A 21,281-nucleotide genomic window follows, 5' to 3' on the forward strand; every position below is an offset into this window, starting at 1 on the left:
AATGAATGGTGCCGTATGCTGTGTAAACTTTGCGCCGCCAATAATATATAACAGCTCTAAAGGTGCAACCTGAGAGTTCATTGCTGGGTTTTGCCTAATTTTCTCAAATGTTAAATAAACCACAGTTGAAAGGCTATCTGTTTCACAAAACCAGAAAATACTTTACGAGGAGGCAAGCTTTTTGTTTTCACTTGTCTACAGTGTGTAAATAAAGACTGCCACATTGTATATACCTAACGTGTTGTGAGTTATCGCGAAGTCTACTAGATACCTCCGCACACTGAAAAATCCGCATCAAACGCCAGATGAGAGAATTTATTTCCAGCTTGGCCCAAGAGGCACCATACTTGCGTAAATCTGGAGAAAAGTAACAAAAATTGGCTGTGGCTCAACTCAGCCGAGCCAGGATATACAGAGCGAGAGCTCTGCTATGCATGGTGAGACACTGTCTAGCTTTGGTTCACCTTTATTGTTTGAAGACTTCAGCGCGAGCAAATAACGTGGTGAATGACGTGCCACAAGTGCAAGAACGAGCGTCCAGAGCGGCGTTCGGCGCAGCGGCGGACGTGACTGCCAAGCGCAAGAGAGAATCACGTGACACATCACGTGCCACAGCTGGCGAGGAGCAGCGGCCGAGCAGCAGCCGCGAAGCTGTGGCAACGAAGGGAAAGATGAAGATAGAGGCAGCTGCCACGCGCGACCATGCACATGCGGCGCGCCTCCCGTTAGAGGTCAAATCTAAGAGCCAGATGACCTTCAGGGTCAGCTTTGGAGGAGTAGAGCTTTTCGGTCTAAACAATAGCAGAGGTTTAGCGCTGGTTAAACTCAGCGATATGAGTGAAAGCCATGGTTTGACGCCGCAGTCTGTCCGGCGCGCGCCTCATCCATAGAAAGACAGAGCGCCAGCGAAGCAGCTGTTTCACCCCTGCTAGTCACGTGGTACAGCAGCGGCGAGGCTCCGAGCGAGCGCAGCTGCGGCGCCTCTCAACAGAGATTCACGTGGTATGATTTACTCGCCACACCTCCGCTCCGTCGGCTAAAAGTCAAACGCGTGGCTTTTGGCTTGCAGCCGCGGTAGGGTTCGAGCCCGGGTACTCCGGCTCAGCAGGACCAACAGCGGCTGACTGCGCTTGTTCGGAACTAGTTTTCACTCAGTTGTTCGTGTACAGGAGTAGCTTAGCCGATGTAATTTTTGACCGTCGTAGCATACGTGTGTGTGCCTTTAATTACTGCTCCTGCTCATCATAATTTGGCTGCTGGCAGTAACATGTCTAGAACAAGAAAAATCCAAGGCGCGCTTTTGTAAAGAAAAAATAAATTGCAATCAGCTTCCCTGGCCCGCTAGGATCGCTGTCGATCGCGGCGCCTCTACAGTGATTGCGGCGCGTCTGCACGACGAGCTTGGTCGCGCCTTCTTTTCGTTTCAAGCGACTATCGCTGCTGTTCGCTGCTCGTTATCGCGGCAAAACGCACATGACGGCGCTTACCTGGCAGCGCAGTGCGGGAATTTCGCTTGCCGAATCATGCTCGCTGCGGCTCTGGCCGCACGCTTCGTAGCTGCTCGTCGTGTGCCAGCGTAGCTACAGGCGACGGAGCAGCGCTACGCATTACGTTTTGACTCCGTCGGTTATGGCTTCGCCGATCGTCGTCGGACGACAAGGCGAAGTCGGTCAGCTTCGCTACGATGGCGAGCTCTCGTGCTCCAGTATTGCGTTCAGGCGTGCTACCTGCTGCTTCGGATGGCTGGCACGAGCGTGGTTTAGCGTGTGCTTCTGTGCGGGTGTGTGTCCTGGTCAAGCGTGCCCTTGTGTGAAATGCGTGCTGCCGACCATCTTTTGTATTTAGACGACACACCCTCCCTGAGTGATGTCTGGCAGTTCGCCCAAGATGCCCAGGCCGCAACGGAGACCCAGAGCAGTGCCTACGAGGCTTCCGCTCAAGGGATACCGGCACACCCTGGCGAACGTCTTATGGTGAGTAAGCGTAAAGATGCATAAGTAAAAAGAAATATTAAGGCTTAGTGGTGGGAGGGAGTACCGTCAACATATTCTCACCTTTGCCGAAAGCAGCGATTAATAGATGTCGTTGCTTATAGAAATGTAAGCGCACTGTGTGTGGCTTTAGAGAAGTATATTGCACATAATTCTCTACAGTGGTAACGTTTGTAGCATACTTAGTTTAACAAAAATGACGAAAAAAGAACAAAAATGTAGGTTCCAAAATTGGCCGAGCTATGCATTATGTGTGATGAGCTTGTGGACTTGTATGCAGGGGCGAATTCATAAGAACCTTTCGTAAAGGGCAGCTAACAATGAAAGGGTGTTCCTGTAAGGCCCAGTAATGTTTTCAGCTTAATTTTCAGAAAAATGCGTACTTTTTGTGGCAGTTCAATAGAAAATTACTCGCTGGAGGGGGAGTATAATAATGCAAGCCCTTGGTTTTATAGCCACACAAACAAGTTACCATCCGTCGTGGTAGCACGCGGAGGCCCCTTGAGCTCATCTACAGGATTCCCGCCTGCTGTTATCAAGCTTATCATCATTGCCCTCTCAACAGCTATAGCTCTGAACATGCACGGTTGAAGTGTAACATGCGCTGGTAACGGATGGTTATCATATCTGTCGTACTCGCAGATCAGAAGTGATTCAGTCCCGTGCCTACTACGGGCGATCCGGAGGTTTAGCGCAAATGCGATCGCCAAGCTACGCACGAGAAATGAAACGATGACTGTGCGGGGACAACCGTCTTTACTGCTGGCAATTCCGAGCACGCCGCCGGTTCTCGATGCACGACCCTTGCGCTGTGCTCTTGTCTTCGCAGAAGCTGTCCCCTCGAGATGTGCGTGTTGTAACTTTTGCTGATGCATCGTTTTCTAGTGTTTTTTTTTTCATAGCACTGGGGGAAAAGCAGCGTTTCAGTCGGTTGTTTTCTCACCGCCTATCTACCTATTCTCAATTTTTTCTCAGTGCTCGCTTCGTTTCCACTTTGGCTACCAGGAAGAAAGCCGGACTGCATAGCAGTTTAATTAACGAAGACAAGGCTGTAACGTAGTGTCAAAGGTCCTCAAGAAAGGAGTTAAAAATAACATCATACATGGCCTTGCTTCAGAACCTTCTATTTTTAAACTTTTTCTTCCGTGTTTTTTTACTCATCCGACACGTCTTTTCAGGCGGTTGCCTTTTATCATTACTGATTAGTAAGGGTGTTTTTGCCTTGGTCGTGCTTGTTCGTTTTTGGAGCGAAAGCTCTACTACTCGAGGTACAACACAGTTTCGCCTGGCTTCGCGCGTTCGACCTTGAAGCCTCACCAAGGTCAAACCAAGCACGTACCCCCAAGACTACAGTGTATGACTGTGTTTCGCTGCCCATAGGCGTGGTTTCCTGTATCGCATGGTTACAGCTAATGACCAGCAACCACTCACCAGTAGGCACATGCCCTTTGACCTTGACGTTTAGAGCTGAGATTCGCGTCGCCTGATGTGACTTCGAGCGATGGCGTGGCAATGACGTCACTCCATTCTTCGCTATAAATATTGCCGGCTTTGCTTTCGCTCGTATACTTGGTTCGGCTGTGTTGAACCTCAGCAGCTTGTGTAGCGTAGTTAGCTCCTTTGTCCCGTTTTGTTTTGTTCCTCTGCATGGCCAGGTTAAAATAACTGCTCAGTGAATTGCTCCCCATACCTCGCTTATGGTATTTTGTTTGCTAATCAGATGTACTGCGTCGGTAGTGATTCTAAGAGGTATTGATAGGTCGTTGCATCCTTGATACGGCTTGTCTTTCGCACAAAAAGGCAGGCTAGATGGGATATAAACTAAGTTTCAAGTGAAGTTGATCCTGTAGTTTTTTCGTCTTTTCTGTCCCCATTGGTTGCACCGTTTCCTTATTGTCATCATGAACCAGCTAGCCCAAACAATAGTCTTACTTTATCTCACTAATCCAGATTCCTTCTTCTTTAGAACATATTTTTGTTGACTTGTTTTACTTGTGTTTTAAATTTATACACGCACGAGCATGCCGGTGCATGGATGCGATGTGCTGCGGGACAAATGAATTGAAATATTAGCGCTGCTGCTGTCTTAGGTTCACGCGTTGCTCGGACTTTTATACTCATAGGTCTGTTCGGCTTTTCTTTATCATGAGGATCGTCTCTGAGGCAGTGCGTGCTTAAATTTTGATTCATTCGCTTTAAAGAGGGTCACTCCAATTCGCTAGATAAGCTTGATGGCATCTGTCCTCTTTATTTTTACATTGAACCTGCCACACCTGCTATATCTCTATGCCGCATTATTAAGAAGAGAATAGCAAGTACATACCTTGTCCTAGCTGCTCTAAGAGAAACAAATATGGGCAAGGTATATTGTGACGCATTTGTGCTACTGCTTTTGAGAGCGAAAGCTCTTGTTGTCATTGCGTACAGACCTGTAAGCAACAAAGGAAATAATTATGACTTTCGGTGGAGTTCAGATTATCTTCGCATGGCAATTAATGACTAAATATGTCTTTGTCGTAGCGTAATTAAGCATAACATGTTAACGTCAATTCTTGTGACTGTCATTGTTTTACAGTAGTGGGGCAGAGTTGATTTGAACAGCATTTACAGATTTTTCTTGTTCAAGGAAGAGTTTTTATGGCTTTGCTAAACCATTAGTTTGTGGATGATTGGGGGTAGAACGTCTGAATTGCGATGTGCACAAACGAAAGAGTTTTTCGACGATATTGTCGCCGAGAAACGGTTGACGTAAGCAGGGCTGGTTTACTTGCGTTACTTAAACGCGCAAGAAGGTGTTGGGACGCGCAAGGCAGCAGGCAGCACGACAAATGAAGATGACAAAGCATCTAGCCCCGAGATGGCTCAAGGCTTGCCAACTGCCAGGAAATGCAGTTTAGCCGCGGTATGGCGCCACTAGAGGAGTTAGTAGTGTGGCAGCGTCGATGGCGAAGTGGCGGCCTCGGTCGCTGATCAAAACTCGCGGGGCCATAACATAGGAAAACGGATGACAGCAGAAAGACGGAGACCTGACATGGAGCAGCCGAGGGGAGAGCACGTCTCACAGTAACGAGGGTTCTAATCAGTGCAGAAGATGATCCGGAGGTTGCATGTATGATACTTGCGAGAAGGACCCAGGACGTCTACCTTCTCAAAACGAGGTATTGGAAGCGTCACAGTAAGAAGTAGACCAGGAACAGTGCCGTGAGGCGTTTGTGACTCGCACACTGGGTACAGCAAGCCTCATACTTTGTCACATTACACATCCGCAGCCAACAAAAACGTTCTTGGGTTCGGAAGAGTGTCCGTACAGATCCCAGGTGTCCCGAAGCGGGGTAGCGTGCACGACACGTGAAACTGTGGAACGATAGCTTTCAGGCAACATGGTAAGAAAGCGGAGACTAGAGGGAGAACAGACCTTTTTGTACAAAAAGAAGAAACATCTCGTACATAGAATGTACTGGAAGCCGTAGGGGCCTGCGCAGCTGTAAAGAATAGCTTGAGGCACTGTTCTTTCTCGAAGGCAAGTGTAGCTGGGGGTGGCATAAAGTTAGGTGGGCGGATGATAGTTTGCCCGAATGCCTCAGGAAGCATGTGGAGATTAAGCTGGGTGATTGACAACTCTGAGCTTGCTTCTCCTGGAATGTGGGAAGAGTGAATTTCGCAGAAAAAGACAGCCCAGAGGGAAGGATACTTGTCTTTAATGCAGCTATAGTGTACGCTGCGATGAACGGGGTGGGTGTTCTATACACGTGCTGTCAACACGTTCAATAATACGACTGCAGGCAGCCGTGTGCTGTGGGATGTCAGTGCAAGTTAAATATACATGTGGTCGAAATTACACCGCAACCCTACACTGCGGCACCTCTTGCTGTCCTACACGCCAGATGCAAACACCAACGAGGAGTGATGTACGGAGACGCAGCCGACTGTGCAACGAGGAATCACGCGTTTGAAATTCGCGCGGTGATTGAGCCACGAAAAACTCCGAAACCGCGGAGGGAGCGGACATAGCCATTGCCTACACAGACGCTGACGTAATGAACAGCGACTCCAATACTCGATCATTACAGGGGTCAGCGGAAACGTTACCCAGCCCCACACAAAGGGCTTACCAAAGAAGAGGCGGTAGACTGGCGCAGACTACAATCCGGTACCTACCCGCACCTGCACAAACTACGCAAGACTCTCCCTACACAATATGTAGATGAATGTCCGTGGTGCCAGGGTAAACCTGCACTAGAGCATGTCACATGGACCTGCCCTAAGGCAGACTTAGAGCCTAGAATAGACTACCCTAGTGTGACGCAGTGGGAGCACTTGCTGGCCAGCCAGGACGAGGAAGCGCATCGATTTCTCGTACGCCGAGCCACGATGGCAGCATTCCATCGCGGCATCCTGAACCTAGGATCGACCACGGTGCCCTGTGACCCGTAATGGTCAACAGCACTTTAAATTTGTCGCAAATAAAGTTTTTTCCATCCACCCATCTATCTAAATTGACCATACGTAACTATGATAGGGGCCGCGTCTCATCCACCTCATGCAGCATTCTAGCAGGGTTCAATTGGACACCCATACTAAGGAGATGAACCTGAACTGGCACCCGGCCCATTCGGACAATCCCGGGAACGAAGCTGCCCACAATCATGCTCGGGGTTTCGTCGGCTGAGCAGTGGGTACTTCGCACTCTGGTGTGGCGAACGACAGTCTGACTTTTACGTGACAGTACGAACGCCACGTGTTGCTAAGCATGCCGCCATCGTACACGCCGCTCACCAACAATCATGAAATAATCTGGCACACACTCCAGGAGTACTATCATGCCTGCCCGCAGGTATATGAGACACAAAGGCGCTGTAAATATTAGCTATCACTATAAACATAACAGCGGAGGGCTTCCTTCTCGGTCGCGACAGCGCCCAGATTCTCGGACAGCCAGCCAGAAAAAAAAATATTTACAAAAAAGGAGGTGAATTGAGGACGATGCACTTCTGCAGATGGTGGCGCCGTGTCGCGACTGCCGCGAGCACCATATTAATCTCTCGCAGAGTGTTACGGAGAAGTTTCGTCACGAGAAAGCATTAAAGGGCTCTTGCATTACAAACGCTGTCATTTGCGAGACGACCATGTTTCACTTCGGGTGGTGCTGATGTCGAAGTTGCAGACGTTGATGCTTCACTGTTCATTTCACGTGCCCACGCACAAATTGTCGCAGTGAAATCCAGAGACGAAGTATGATACTATCTACGCAAACAGGCGCACGTGTGACACCACCTGGAACGCTCCAGCGACGAAGTATGGCCCTACCTACGCAAACAAGCGCACGTGTGAAACCTCCTGGAACGCTGTACAACGAGCCGTTGCATCACAATCTTGATGCGAAATTGGTTTTTGAGGAAAGGAAATGGCGCAGTAGCTGTCTCCCATATCGGTGGACACCTGAACCATGCTTTATGAACGGAGGTAGAGTCTGGAAAGGCATACAAATTAAGGTGCAATGTAGTCATTTCGAGTCACTGCCGGAAGCTGTAGCTCGCGACCGGGATTCTAACCGGCGATTATGCATGTTGGAGGCTACAGCCTCTAATATGTAATCAATATGCAACGAGAAATCGTATGACACCACCCGGAACGCTGTACGACAAACGTTTGTGTCACATATTTTGTACAAATGTAGTCGGGAGAACTGGCGCCACAATGAGATCGTCCAGTGGGGAGTGCATACTGACGGACGAAGTGTATCATCATCAGCCTGACTACACCCATTGCAGGGCAAAGGCATCTCCCGTATGTCTCTCCTATTGAGGTTGATTTTTGGCTGAGCGAGGCACCATGGAGGGATCGAAGGTCTCGCAGCCGGAGTGAAACAAGCTGGCAATGATTCTTCATATGCAGTTATCGTTTGGCTGAAAGATGTGTGTGGCCTGTCCGCTGGTAGAGAGGCTAAATGGTGACGAGGATTCCTGGCTAGATGCCTTATATGGGTCCTGAGTACTTCAATTTCAATGTGGGTCTTGACAAGGTGGTCTCTAGCGATTGCTATCGTAGCCACTGTTGAAGCACTCTGAGGCAGGCCTAGACAGATCCGGAGCACTTGACCCTGGAGACTTTGTATTGTGCGTAGATTCGTTTTGCCTGTGTTGATTATTGCTGGCAAGCTGTATCGTAGAAATCCTAGAAAAAGCACCCTGTACAGTTGTAACATGGCATCTTGTGGAGAACCTGTTTCCCCCCTCCGTTTCGATGCGGCCCATCTTCATCGTCGGCCGTCGCGACGGACAGCCCCCGGCTGGGCGAGGAGGGAAGTCTCCCTCATGGGGGAAAGGGAACGGCGACGTGAGCGCCACCTCGTAGGTTACGCGGAATTCTGCGGAACCGGAGAGAGGCCCTTCGGGATCCGGCCAGAGTCGTGAGCGGTTGGAGCCGCACGCTCTCGTCACCTTCCACGGCAGGCGCACGGGGATCCGTTGTGCCTTGCCGCTAGACTTCTGGTTCCAGGCAGCGAAGCGAGCGCAGCAAACGCGCGCTCTGGTCGCCTTCCCCGGCAAATGCTAGGGAATGGCTTTGCCCCAAGAATGCAGCGCGCACGGGAAAACCCGGCCGCCATTATCGGCGCATACAAACGTTCGCCGCCGATACCTCCGAAGTCGCGCCCCTGCCCCAGCTGGTAAGTCGGAAGTCCTTCTTACGTAGCCTTCTATTTCCGAGGAATGCCTCGTTGATGTTTTGTAGCTAGCTGGCCCACTCTGTGTATTAATTGCAAGTGTAATAAATAGCATATGAGTGTTAACGCTGTGTCGTCCCTTCCCTTTGTCCCTCGAGCACGAACCCTTCCGCGGTTAGCGAGCGGGAACGCTGCATCCGCGGAGTGGGAGTGCGGGCGGGGCGAAAGGCTTTGTTTCCCCCGTATTTCCACAATGGCGTCCCAACGTGTGGCAAGCTCTTGGGACGAGGGACGGCAGTCAGTTCGGTTCGTGGAATGCCCGCCCGGATTTGGAACAGCGTTAGGCCGGACCCGAATTCGGAGTTGCTAGCAAGGCGAAGATGCTTTCTTGACAGCGAGATGAGCGTAATAGCAGCATGGGAGGATTGCCGTGCATGCTAAGCTTTTGATGAGCACTTCATCGGTACACCTGTGGAAGGTGAACCTACGAGGTCCGCTCATAGAGAGCGAGACCGAGACGTCCACGGAGAACAGCAAGCCAGAAGCGAGTGAATGCGGAAGCCTGAAGGGTGGCCCGATTTTTCTTGTACATAGTTGTAAATATTCTCTGTTCTGTCTCTTTGGCTCTGGGAGCCGGGTGCCGTAGTCAGCTGTTTTGGATTGCAGTCGTGATTACAGGAAAAGCACCGGGGCGCTGCGACACCGCGAGAAGCGGTAGGCGCCGTTCGCGTTAGGGTCACCTTGGCAGAGACGTATCTCCTCGTGGCGTTGTGTTCTAGCTATTGTCCTTGGCCCTTTGTTGGCACCCGGAAGTGTAAGAGCGAGTAGGCCTAAGGCTCTTCGGGAGCTGCCTGTCGCTTTTGGGAGGACACAGTCGTACCGTGGCACAAGCACGCGCAAACGGGCTTGCTTGTTGTATATTTAACCTCGCTAGAGTCGAGAGGTCTCGCTCAACTACAGAAAGCTGACTTTGTTCGAACGAACTTACTTTTTTGGGCTGCGAAGCGAATTTATAATTTCGCGGAACCAGAGACGCTAACACAGCTCAAGTGAGCTTAACATCACCATGCCGGAAAGCGAACCGCGAATGTGCTTCGTCCGAAGAGAGCCAGCTACGTTCAAATGAACCGAGCGTTTGGGCGGTGCCGGATAGGATTGTTTGGCACTTGCATTACTCCGCATTTTACCAAATGGTGAGTTTACGCGGTCTCCATTGTTTTTGCTGAAAACTTTTGGAGATCCTAGGAGCGATATGCAGAGTTGAAGAGAAGCTGCCCCGGCCTGCTGTCCATTGTATGGGTCTCTGCCTGCTGCCTTGCGGCCATGAGTCATCGAGCTGCAGAGTCTCCGGCGAGCAGTTTGCAGCGGCTACGAGAGGGGGGCGAGCCCCTCTACCTTCCAACAAAGGCGCGTCGGCGCGAACAACACCCTCCCGACACGCTAATTTTGGGATGCCTGCCGCGGGACAAGGACGGGTGCCCGGTGACCTTGCTGCTCATCGGATGACCCCGGCACCCCGCCTGTACGAGCTGTCCTGCAGTCATCATCGCAACGCTCGTGGCCCCTTCGTCGATGGCATCCATGGACGGGTTCAACCGTAGGCCGACATTTAAGGAGGGAGGGATGTGGAGAACCTGTTTCCCCCCTCCGTTTCGATGCGGCCACCCATCTTCATCGTCGGCCGTCGGGATGGACAGCCCCCGGCTGGGCGAGAAGGGAAGTCTCCCTCATGGGGGAAAGGGAACGGCGACGGGAGCGCCACCTCGTAGGTTACGCGGAATTCTGCGGAACCGGAGAGAACCTTTCGGGATCCGGCCAGCGTGGTGAGCGGTTGGAGCCGCACGCTCTCGTCACCTTCCGCGGCAGGCGCACGGGGATCCGTTGTGCCTTGCCGCTGGACTTCTGGTTCCAGGCAACGAAACGAGCGCAGCAAACGCGCGCTCTGGTCACCTTCCCCGGCAAATGCTAGGGAATGGCTTTGCCCCAAGAATGCAGCGCGCACGGGAAAACCCGGCCGCCATTATCGGCGCATACAAACGTTCGCCGCCGATACCTCCGAAGTCGCGCCCCTGCCCCAGCCGGTAAGTCGGAAGTCCTTCTTACGTAGCCTTCTATTTCCGAGGAATGCCTCGTTGATGTTTTGTAGCTAGCTGGCCCGCTCTGTGTATTAATTGCAAGTGTAATAAATAGCATATGAGTGTTAACGCTGTGTCGTCCCTTCCCTTTGTCCCTCGAGCACGAACCCCTCCGCGGTTAGCGAGCGGGAACGCAGCATCCGCGGAGTGGGAGTGCGGGCGGGGCGAAAGGCTTTGTCCCCCCATATTTCCACAATCTCGAAAAAAGCTGATCTGTCATCACCAGCCCTTAGACAGCTCACGCTACTACATTTGTACGAGAACTACCGTGACTCCACGCATATTTACACTGATGGATCTGTTCTTCCAAGCAGCTCCGCGGCGGCAATCGTCATTCCAGCGAAAGCTACAACAATCAAATTTAAGACGACCCACGCGACAACATCGACAGCAGCAGAGCTCGCAGCGCTCTTAACTGCCCTTCATCACATTGGTGATGAACCGCCACACAAATGGACAATATTCTGCGACTCGAAGCCGGCACTGCAGTCTCTACTGTCACCTCTACGACGCGGACCGCACGAACAACTAATCTTCCATATTGCAGAGACGTTACACCATATAAGTGATGCCGGCCATGAAATAACGTTCCAGTGGCTTCCAAGTCACTGCGGGATTATCGGCAATGAACGGGCGGATCACGCTTCCCGCTCGGCCCATACTGAGGAGCGCCACGTCCCAATTCCTCTTTCTAGAACTGACGCGGCACGGAAGCTCCGCCTACTTGCTCGGCAGTGCACCGAGTCGCAATGGAATGAGCCACATTTAAGAAATACGCGACTGTACTCACTTGATCCAACATTAAGTCTTCGAGCGCCATCACAGCTTCGCCGTAGAGACGCCACGCTTTTATATCGACTTTGGTTGGGTGTTGCCTTTACTAAAGCCTATGCCTTCCGCATAGGGATGGCCGGCACCCCAACCTGTGACCACTGCGGCCATGAAGAATCAATAGGCCATATATTGTGCTCCTGCCCGCAGTACAGTCCACAGAGGGCATGCCTTGGCCACGAACTTGACCAACTGGACGACCAACCGCTATCCGAAAAAAGAATTCTGCAACATCGCAAGGACCTACCGTCGCAGAAGAAGGCCGTGCAAGCGCTTTTGCGCTTCTTACAATCTACCGGGCTGTGTGAAAGACTTTTAACTGGAACGCCTTGTGTGTGTGTGTCTCCATGTGTGCATGTTCCTTTTTTTCCTTTTTTTTTGCGTTTACCTCTCTGTCATCTTTCTAACCCCTATCCCCCATCCCCAGTGTAGGGTAGCAAACCGGAGACTCACATCTGGTTAACCTCCCTGCGTTTCCTTCATTCTCTCTCTCTCTCCTATTGACCCTGTCTTTTGCCAGCTGCGCCCACCCTATGCCTGCGAAATTTTAATCTCATCCGCCCACTTAACCTTCTGCCGGCCCCTGCTACGTGTGCCTTCTCTGGGAATCCACTCCGTTACTCTTAAGAACCAGCGACTATCTTGCCTTCGCATCACATGCCCAGCCCAAGCCCATTTCTTCCTCTTTATTTCGACTAGGATGTCATTAACCCGCGTTTGTTCCCTCACCCACTCTGCCCGCTTCCGGTTTCTTAACGTTACACCTATCATTTTTCTTTAAATAGCTCGCTGCGTTGTCCTTAACTTAAGCTGAACCATTTTCGTTAGCCTCCACGTTTCTACCCCTTAGGTTTGTACCGGGAAGATACAGCTGTTGTACACTTTTCTCTTAAGAAATATTGGTAAACTGCCATTGATGATCTGAGAGAACCTTCCATATGCGCTCCACACCATTCTTATGCTTCTAGTTATTGCCCACTCATGATCCGGATCAGCTGTCACTACTTCTCCTAAGTAAAAGTATTCCTTTACCAAGTACTCCACTACGGCACCTCTTCTTCCTTTCTTCTTTCACTCCCTCCTTTATCCCTTTACTTACGGCGCGGTTCAGGTGTCCAACAATATATGAGACAGATACTGCGCCATTTCCTTTCCCCCAAAACCAATTATTATTATTACCACTTCCAGCACCTCGTTGCCAATTGTGAACTGCTGTTCCCTTGCTAGACTACCCCCCCGGCCTCAATCCCACTCATTCTTCCTGGAAGGCTGCTTTACGGACCGCTCAGCCGGTCGGCCAGAAATGGCTGACGGATCGGGCCTTATGTGAGGCACAAGCCCGTTGACTCCTGGACCTGTTGCAGACCACACTGGAAGATTTTTTTCTTTTTGTTTCTAATAAAAGTTGTTTCCATCCATCCATACAACAAAAAGCGGCCGATTAGCAGCTTGACGAAGGTTGCTGCCCTTATATTTGACAGGTTGAAGGGCATTAATATACAGCTTCTCTTTAAACAATTAAAGGTGTCTGGATTAAAAGCAGAGTTCACTTATGCATATGTTCTAGACATTCTCATTGGAAACAATCAAGCTTACATATTACAAGCAATAAGACAGCAAATAACACTATTGGACATACATTGGTGCATATTTTACACACTGCAATGCTACTCAAGCACTTGGCATGTCATGTCACTATAATACACATAATAAAAAACGCATCTTGTTTATTTTGCAGTAACCTCACAGGAGAAAAAAAATTACATAAGACTTAATACAACGAAATGTAAAAGAAGCCAGATTAAACCATCACTAGACGCAGGACACAGAAATTATCGATACAATCGCGACAAATTGTCATTGAGGACCGGAAGTTACATTGCTAGGCTAAGTTGCAGGATCTGTTCTAAAAATGATATTTTTTCCAGTATTTTCTTGAGATATTCTTTATATCTAGATTTTTTCAATTATTTAACAGTTTTGGAAGATGATTTGCTATTCTCTTGCACCCTTGGTTAGTTCTAGAAAATGGCAGCGTCCAACTCTTTCTGTTTCTGATGTAGGAAAGTTGCGATGTTTTTGTCAGGTCGCACAGTGTGAGAAAGTAGTCGAGAGAATTTTCAAGCTGTGTTTGAATTTTAGCAAAAGGTTGAATTCGTATATACGCTTAACAGGAAGAATATCAAGAAGTGCAAAAAATTTGCTTGTGTGGGCGTCGTACGAAACGTTTGTGATGTGACGGATAGCTCTTTTTTGTATAAGAAATGGTTTGTGAAAGTTCTTTTGGAATGTTGTGCCCCATACAAGGCTCCAATAATTTAGGTGAGGAGAGAATAGGCCGTTATACAATAAAATCTTAATCCTTGGAGGAATAGTGTAGCGATGTCGAGAAAGTATACCGCAAGTCTTCGCGAGGCCTGCACTTATCCGGTCTACATGAGCATCCCAGGTTAAGTGTTCATTAAAGATTGCTCCCAAGGTTTTTGTCTCTTTGACAAGGTCTAGCCTATCATTTTCAAGGTATAAGTTAATGTCAAAGTATACAGGCATTTGTGATGGTGCAAATAAAACGGCCTTTGTTTTTGATGTGTTAATTTTTAGCGAGATAGTCGCACTCCAATCAGACAACAAAGCGAGCGTATTATTGGCTAAATGTTCAGGTTGCATGACATTATCTGACTGTAGAAACATACTTGTGTCATCTGCGTAAACTATGAAATATGCGCGGTCACTGATGTTAATTATATCGTTTACATATAAGTTAAAGAATACCGGCCCTAAAATACTACCTTGCCGGACCCCCGCTGTTAAGCCTTGTAGAGATGAAAGCTCTTCACCAATGGCAACGCTCTGTTTCCGATATGTGTATGATTTTAAAAGTGTCAGATCGTTGAACACCTGAACCGCGCCGTAAGGGAAGGGATAAAGGAGGGAGTGAAAGAAGGAAGAAAGAGGTGCCGCAGTGGATTACTCCGGTATGATTTCGACCACCTGGGGATCTTTGACGTGCACTGACATCGCACAGCACACGGGCGCGTTAGCGTTTTGCCTCCATAAAAACGCAGGCGCCGCGATGGGGTTCGAACCCGGGAACTCCGGATCAGTAGCCGTGCAGATTAGTAGCTTCAGCACCGCAAGTCCCTGCGCGTGTGCCTGGGCCTTCCCAAAAACTCGCAGTGCGCCGCAACGTTGGCCGAGGCAGGAGCGTGGCCACTTGAGCTCCAAGCAGTGCGCAGGGCGTTGAATCTAATCGACCGGCTTCACCGCGCACCGGACGGCGGCTCGCTGCTGCAGCGTATGCGCTCGCACCCGCGCTCTCGAATGGGCGCGGCGCTGCTCGAGTATGAGCAATTGACCCAAGGCCCACCCACCTACGGCTCCTGCGCGCCCTGGCCTGCTGCCTCGGAGGTACAGCGAGAGATCGTCGGCATTGCGGGAAAGCGGAGCACACCCCTTTGTGCTGTGGAGCAGCTGGCCAGAGCCGTCATACACGTGGAGCTCCAGGACCATCTCCTCGTGTACACCGACGGCTCAGTGGCCCGCGACAGCTGCTCCCTTGCTGCGGCGGCCACCATCTTCGCCTTGCGACTGCACAGCCAGCAACACGCAGCCTTCCTGGGCTCCTCCACCACGGCAGAGTTGATGGTGATCCGGCTCGGGCTGGACCTGCTGCTCACCCTCGGCCCTCCGCCGCCCAGGAGTGCTCTGCTGTGTGACTCCCGCGCCGCCCTAAGCCGTCTGCAATCTAACGGCCGCGGTACCCCAATAGTGCGGGAAATTCGCTCGTGCATCGAGCGCCTCGCGCAGAGAGGATGTGCACAGTGGATGCCCGGTCACTGCGGCATCGCCGGCAACGAAGAAGCTGACGACCTCGCGACCGCTGCACACCAACTACCTGCCAGCGATCTGCCCCTTGCGCTGGAGGACGTGCGTGCGGCCATCCACGACCATCTCCGAAAGCAGCACCCCGACCCCCGCATCGCGGGAGGTGAGCGCATTGGCAGTGTCACCGGCTGTCGCGCACATACACGGTCACAACGTGCAATGATCATCCGCGCGCGCATTGGCTGCGTGTGGCCCAGGGAACGACGGGTGCGTCACGGAATCGCGACGAGTGATGTGTGTGACGGATGCGGTGCAGTGGAAACACTAGAACACCTGCTCCTTCACTGCGCCGCGTTCGCCGATGCTCGTCGCGATATGCTCGCGGCTTATAGGGCGCAGGGCATACTAGCAGACTCCATCAAGACGCTATTGGGGCCGCAGGGCAGTGCGCGCTCTCGTGAGCGAACTTTGGTGAGCATCTGAGGTTGAGGTTGAGGTGTTGAATGAGGTGTTGGTTGAGGTGAGCCTCTGTGCATTCCTCGAACACACGGGCTTGACGTCCCGTCTGTTCTCCGTCAGGTTGTTACACGCAGTGACCGAACGCTCCGCGAGTTCAACCTTGAAAGATTAATAACTGGACGCCCCCCTCCAGTTGTAACCAACACAGTGTTGTGCGCGAGTGTGATTTAATTCCTCTAAAATGAACTAATCACGCGCACAACCTGGACACATTTCTTATTGTGTAAATAGTTTGTACATATTACTTCTCCCCCTATCCTCTCTTCCTGTCCCCTCCCCTCTTTCATTTCATTTCTCCATTCTGCCTGCTATCCTTTATTTCCGCTGCCCCAGCTCAGGTGCTTCAGTATCGATGGCAGATGCCGGGGCTAGCAAAAATCTTTTCCTTCCTTTTTACTATTATTTTTAATAAAACCACTACCACCACCAGCCATGCAGAACCAACTTTCATTACCGGCGTATACGATGCCGGCAGACGCTTTCCCGCTTGATCGAAGGTCAAGGTCAAAGGTCAGAAGTGAGAGGTCAAGGGTCACGGCTTACGGCTCGAGACGCTGGCCTAGTGAAGCTTTGCGCTTCAAAATTCTGGGATCACGAATCATTGGGGTCCTACGGTTGACTGTGGCAAATTCCCACCCTCTATTTCAACATATGCGGTGGTCTACCAAACTATATATATATAATTGGTTTTGGAGGGAAAGGAAATGGCGCAGTATCTGTCTCATATATCGTTGGACACCTGAACCGCGCCGTAAGGGAAGGGTAAATGAGGGAGTGAAAGAAGAAAGGAAGAGAGGTGCCGTAGTGGAGGGCTCCGGAATAATTTCGACCACCTGGGGATCTTTAACGTGCACTGACATCGCAAAGCACACGGGCGCCTTAGCGCTACCAAATTTGGATGTTCACGTATTTGGAGGAAACGCATCCTACAAGACTTCCCCTATCATGAGGCAGCAGTTGTTTCGGACAACAACTGCCTGGCCAGGCAGTTGTTTAAATGGGCGCTTCGTTGAGTACGAACGTTGCCTGAAGCGTGTCCGTGTTCTAATTTGAGCATCTTTAAGCCACAGTGAAGCGTCTTACCGCACAAGAATCAAACTGTCACGGAGATAGAAGCATTTATCGTTGGAAAATCTGACGCTACGTGCGTTAGCACACCTATCACTATTGGAACGCGAGACTACGATATTCAAAGCGTATTGTGAACATTACGTGTGTTTAGTTACATTCTGCGTGAATAAACCTTCTGTTGCAAGTTAGAGCTGTGAATAAACCTTCTGTTGGAAGGTAGAGCTCGTGCGAAACGAACTAGCCGAAATTTCTGTTATATTGAGATGAGCTGGGGCCGCTTCACCACATGGCCTTCCTCACTTTTTCAACATATCTGACGGTGTACCGAGGACCCGAAGACAGGTGTTCACGTATATAAAAAGAGTATTGGGGACAACGAAGCGGGTGCACACGTTGCGAAACATTTAAAGCAGGTACCCTGCTAGTGGGGCTGAGGGAAAAGAGTGCTAATGGCGATAGGCGCTCGTAACTGATAGACTTCCATGTTCTGAAACAGGACGCTATATATGTCATTGGTTGCTTTCCGAGGGATGTGGTGACACTACCTTAACATGCCTGTGATCATCCGTTGCAAGGTACTAAGAGGTCAAACTACACATATTGCGCGAAGTTTTTTACGTCTTATAAGTGTAAATAGAGTTTAGGGAGTGTAAATACGTGTTTCAAATTCAAAATTACATACAATTCCATGTGATATATGAAGATTGCTCTCTCTCTCTCTCTCTCTCGCGCGCGCGCGCGTGTGTGTGTGTGTGAAATGAAAATGACAAGTGGTTTTTGAGGAAAGGAAATAGCGCAGTATCTGTCTCACATTCCGGCGGACACCTGAAGCGCGTAGTAAGAGAAGGGATAAAGGAGGGAGTGAAAGAAGAAAGGAAGAAAGAGGTGCCGTAGTGGGGGGCTCCGGAATAATTTCGACGACTTGGGGATCTTTAACGTGCACTGTCATCACAATATTGCACGAAGGATGTAAAGTGTCCTTCAGAAGAAAAAAAAAGGCGCTGATGTGTCAGAGATGATAGGCTAGCGTATATAGGTTATGAATTTAGGAGTGAGCGATGAGGGACATAAAAATACACAGGGGACAGGACAGTGAAGAGAAGCGGAGAGGACAAGCGTACCCGCCGTGGTGGCTCAGTGGTTAGGCCTCTAGGCTAGTGATCCGGAGTACCCGAGTTCGAACCCGACCGCGACGGCTGCGTTTTTCTGGAGGCAAAACGCAAAGGCGCCGGTGTGCTCTGCGATGTCAGTGCACGTTAAAGATCTCGAGGAGGACTAAATTATTCTGGAGCCCACCACTCGGTACCTCTTTCTTCCTTCTCTCAGTCCCCCCTTTGTCCCTTGCCTTGTCGCGCGCTTAAGGTGCCGGCCGATATATGAGACAGGCACTGCGCCATTTCCTTTCCCCGAAAACCAATTACCAATTTACCCAAATTGGTGAAAGATATCCGACCTTAAGGCGGTGGGGGCCCGCTCGCCGTGTTGTATGGAAAAGTAGTCTAATCGCGTGGTAATACATCGCATGCACGATAGATGGGGCTGGCAAACAGCTAACACTCGTAAATTTAGCTCCTTCCAGACGGTGGCGGCAGCTTTTTTTTTTCGCTTACGACAACGACATGAAAGCGCAACTGCAATCGTTACCGGGAAACACGTGGGGAGAAAGAGCGTGCTTCGCATTGTTTGCAGGCGCTGTTATCACACATTATGCGGTTTGCACTTCACACGAGGGCTTCGATTTAGGGCAACCCCTTTCGAAGCAGCTTTAAGCCTAATGTTTAACGAAACACGCGGTTTTAATTGTCATCACTGCGCGTCGGAAACATTCCTTCCCTCACAGCGTGCCTAACCATAATCAGGTTAATCGTCGTGCGAAAAGTGCCGCGATGAAAGCTTAATGAGCAAATTGGTGAAAACCTACGTAGTGGATACAAGTGAGAGCCAAGTCCCCGACAACGAAGGGGCTTGAAATGAAACACTAGATGCACCCATCACAGAGGCGTAAGGGGGGCAGGAAATAGTTACTCGAACCAAGATCGGCCCCTGCCCAGATGGGATGACGAATAGCATGCGAAGAAACCAAGACGATAACTCCAGAACAGCCATAACGGGTTACATGCAGGAATGCTGGGAGAAAGGAGAAATTCCCCCTTAGTTGAAAACGGCAAATTGCTCATCATTCCGAAGCCAGAAAAGAAGCCGCAAATAAAATGTCTCCGGTCCATATCTCTAACATCCTGCGTAGACAGACTCGTGGAACACGTCGCCCAAACTGGAATGTCGATCTAAATGGAAGAAAACAGGCTGTGGCCAGGTGAGATGCATGGTTCGCGCCCTCGCCTCAGCACGCAGGATGTCATGATGCTACTAAAAACATCACTCACTCTAAAAGCAACGGCGCCAAAGTCATGCTAGGGTTTGAGCTAAAAAGGGCGTTCGATAATGTGGAACACGGATCGGTACTAGATTGGCTCAGCCAGGCTGAGGTAGGACCGAAGACCTACGGCTACATAAAATACTTCCTTACAAATCGGAAAGCAAGTATAAATTTTAGGGAAACCCTATCGGATGAAATACAAATGGGAAGCCAGGATACCCCACGAGGGAAGGTGCTGTCGCCCCTTCTCTTCAACATGGCCATGGGAAAAACTTCCCTATGAACTAAAAAGCATAGGAAACCTCAATTCATGTGTGCCATGTGATCATCGCATAAGGAAGTGCAGTTCGCGTTTTTGAATTCTTGGTTGCATGCTTAGACAGCAAGCCCCTCTAAGCTTTTTTGTGGTTTTTGTGTTCCGAATACATTTTGTGGGTACCCGTTCACGGTTGTCCACCTCCAGCCTGGACACATCTCCGACTCGCCGGCGCAGAGGCCTCGATGCCCGCGCCTTCTCATCTGTATAGAGTACGGACACACTTTGTACGAACGTTTGTACCCACGGCGGTCGAATTTCGATGGAGGCGAAATTCTAGAGACCCTGTGTACTGTGCGATGTAGGTGCACGTCAAAGAACCCCAGCTGGTCGAAATTTCCGGAGCCCTATTTTATTGCGCCTCTCACAGCCTGAGTCGCTTTGGGACGTTAATCCCCATAAACCAAACCAAACCAGAGTTTGCACCACCCCGCGGCGCTATTTTTTCCTCTCGGCGACATGCTGGGTCTCACTCGCCGGTCGCGTACTGCGCGCTACGCGTGTTTGTGTGTGGTGGCGTGGCTGTTGCGGTAATGCGGCTGAACTCTTCATGCGAATGACTTGTCGTAGCTAAAGCAAGGATAGATAGAGTAAGCTTTTGTTTAGGTGATTAATTCGCAGGAGCCGGCTGGCCGGGGCCCCTAGTCCAGATCTCCGCTGGCGGCAGCTGACTTGCGGACTCGCTGGAAGAACCAGCTCCGACATCGTTGAGGATCTGTCTTTTTTTTATTGCGCTGCTCGTATTGCGGCGGCCTAGTGTCAACTTCTCTTTTGTCCGGCGGCGTGTCGTGGCCTGCGACCAGAGCGCGGCGCGAGGGGCGGTACAGACTCTTCATTAGCTAGCGGCCTTTTTATTAACTCGATCAATTCAGCACTTAACAGCCAAGCTTTCCTCCGCGAACCGGCTGTCTTATAATTTCCACCCTTATTATTTCATCTATGGTTTAAAGGAGTGTAGTGTGCATGACAACTCCAGCGCCAGGGCCACCTCCGTCTCTGTTCTCGTGCAGAATCTCCAAGAAGACGAAGAACTAAGGACGCTGACGGCTGGCATTCGGCTCGTCTCTCGAGAGGTAAGCGGCTACTTATGGTTACGAAAGCTTCAAGGCAGACACGGTCGCACAGCACAGCCCTTCTTCTCCGCAACTGTGCGAGAACGGTGAGGGAGCTAAATATAAAGGCAGAAGAAGCAGGAGTAGCCTTGCTCTTGGTCCTGTAGGCATTGTCGGTGTTTGCAGTCCTCACCGCATGCAACATGCAACTCGCGGTTGTGTGTGTGTGTTCGAGGGGAGGTGGAGGAATGTGGTATAGAATGGCGCTGCTTGCGTGCATGTGAGGTCGTTTCATGTCAAGTGAGGTTCAGCACACAGACGATCAGTTACGGCGGAATCTGCCATGTAAACTGTCCCCGTTATTGAGGCGTTGCGCATCGCTGGGTCACAGGTATGATAGGCGTCGATTCTGATTTATTGTTTTAGGGACAGGGACTAGTACGATGCGATTACTAAGCCTCGTCTCGTCCCTTGTTTGTACACATGGGGGGGGGGGGGGG

This window comes from Amblyomma americanum, chromosome 11 (genome assembly GCF_052857255.1).
Source record: "Amblyomma americanum isolate KBUSLIRL-KWMA chromosome 11, ASM5285725v1, whole genome shotgun sequence".
Taxonomy (NCBI): Eukaryota; Metazoa; Arthropoda; class Arachnida; order Ixodida; family Ixodidae; genus Amblyomma; species Amblyomma americanum.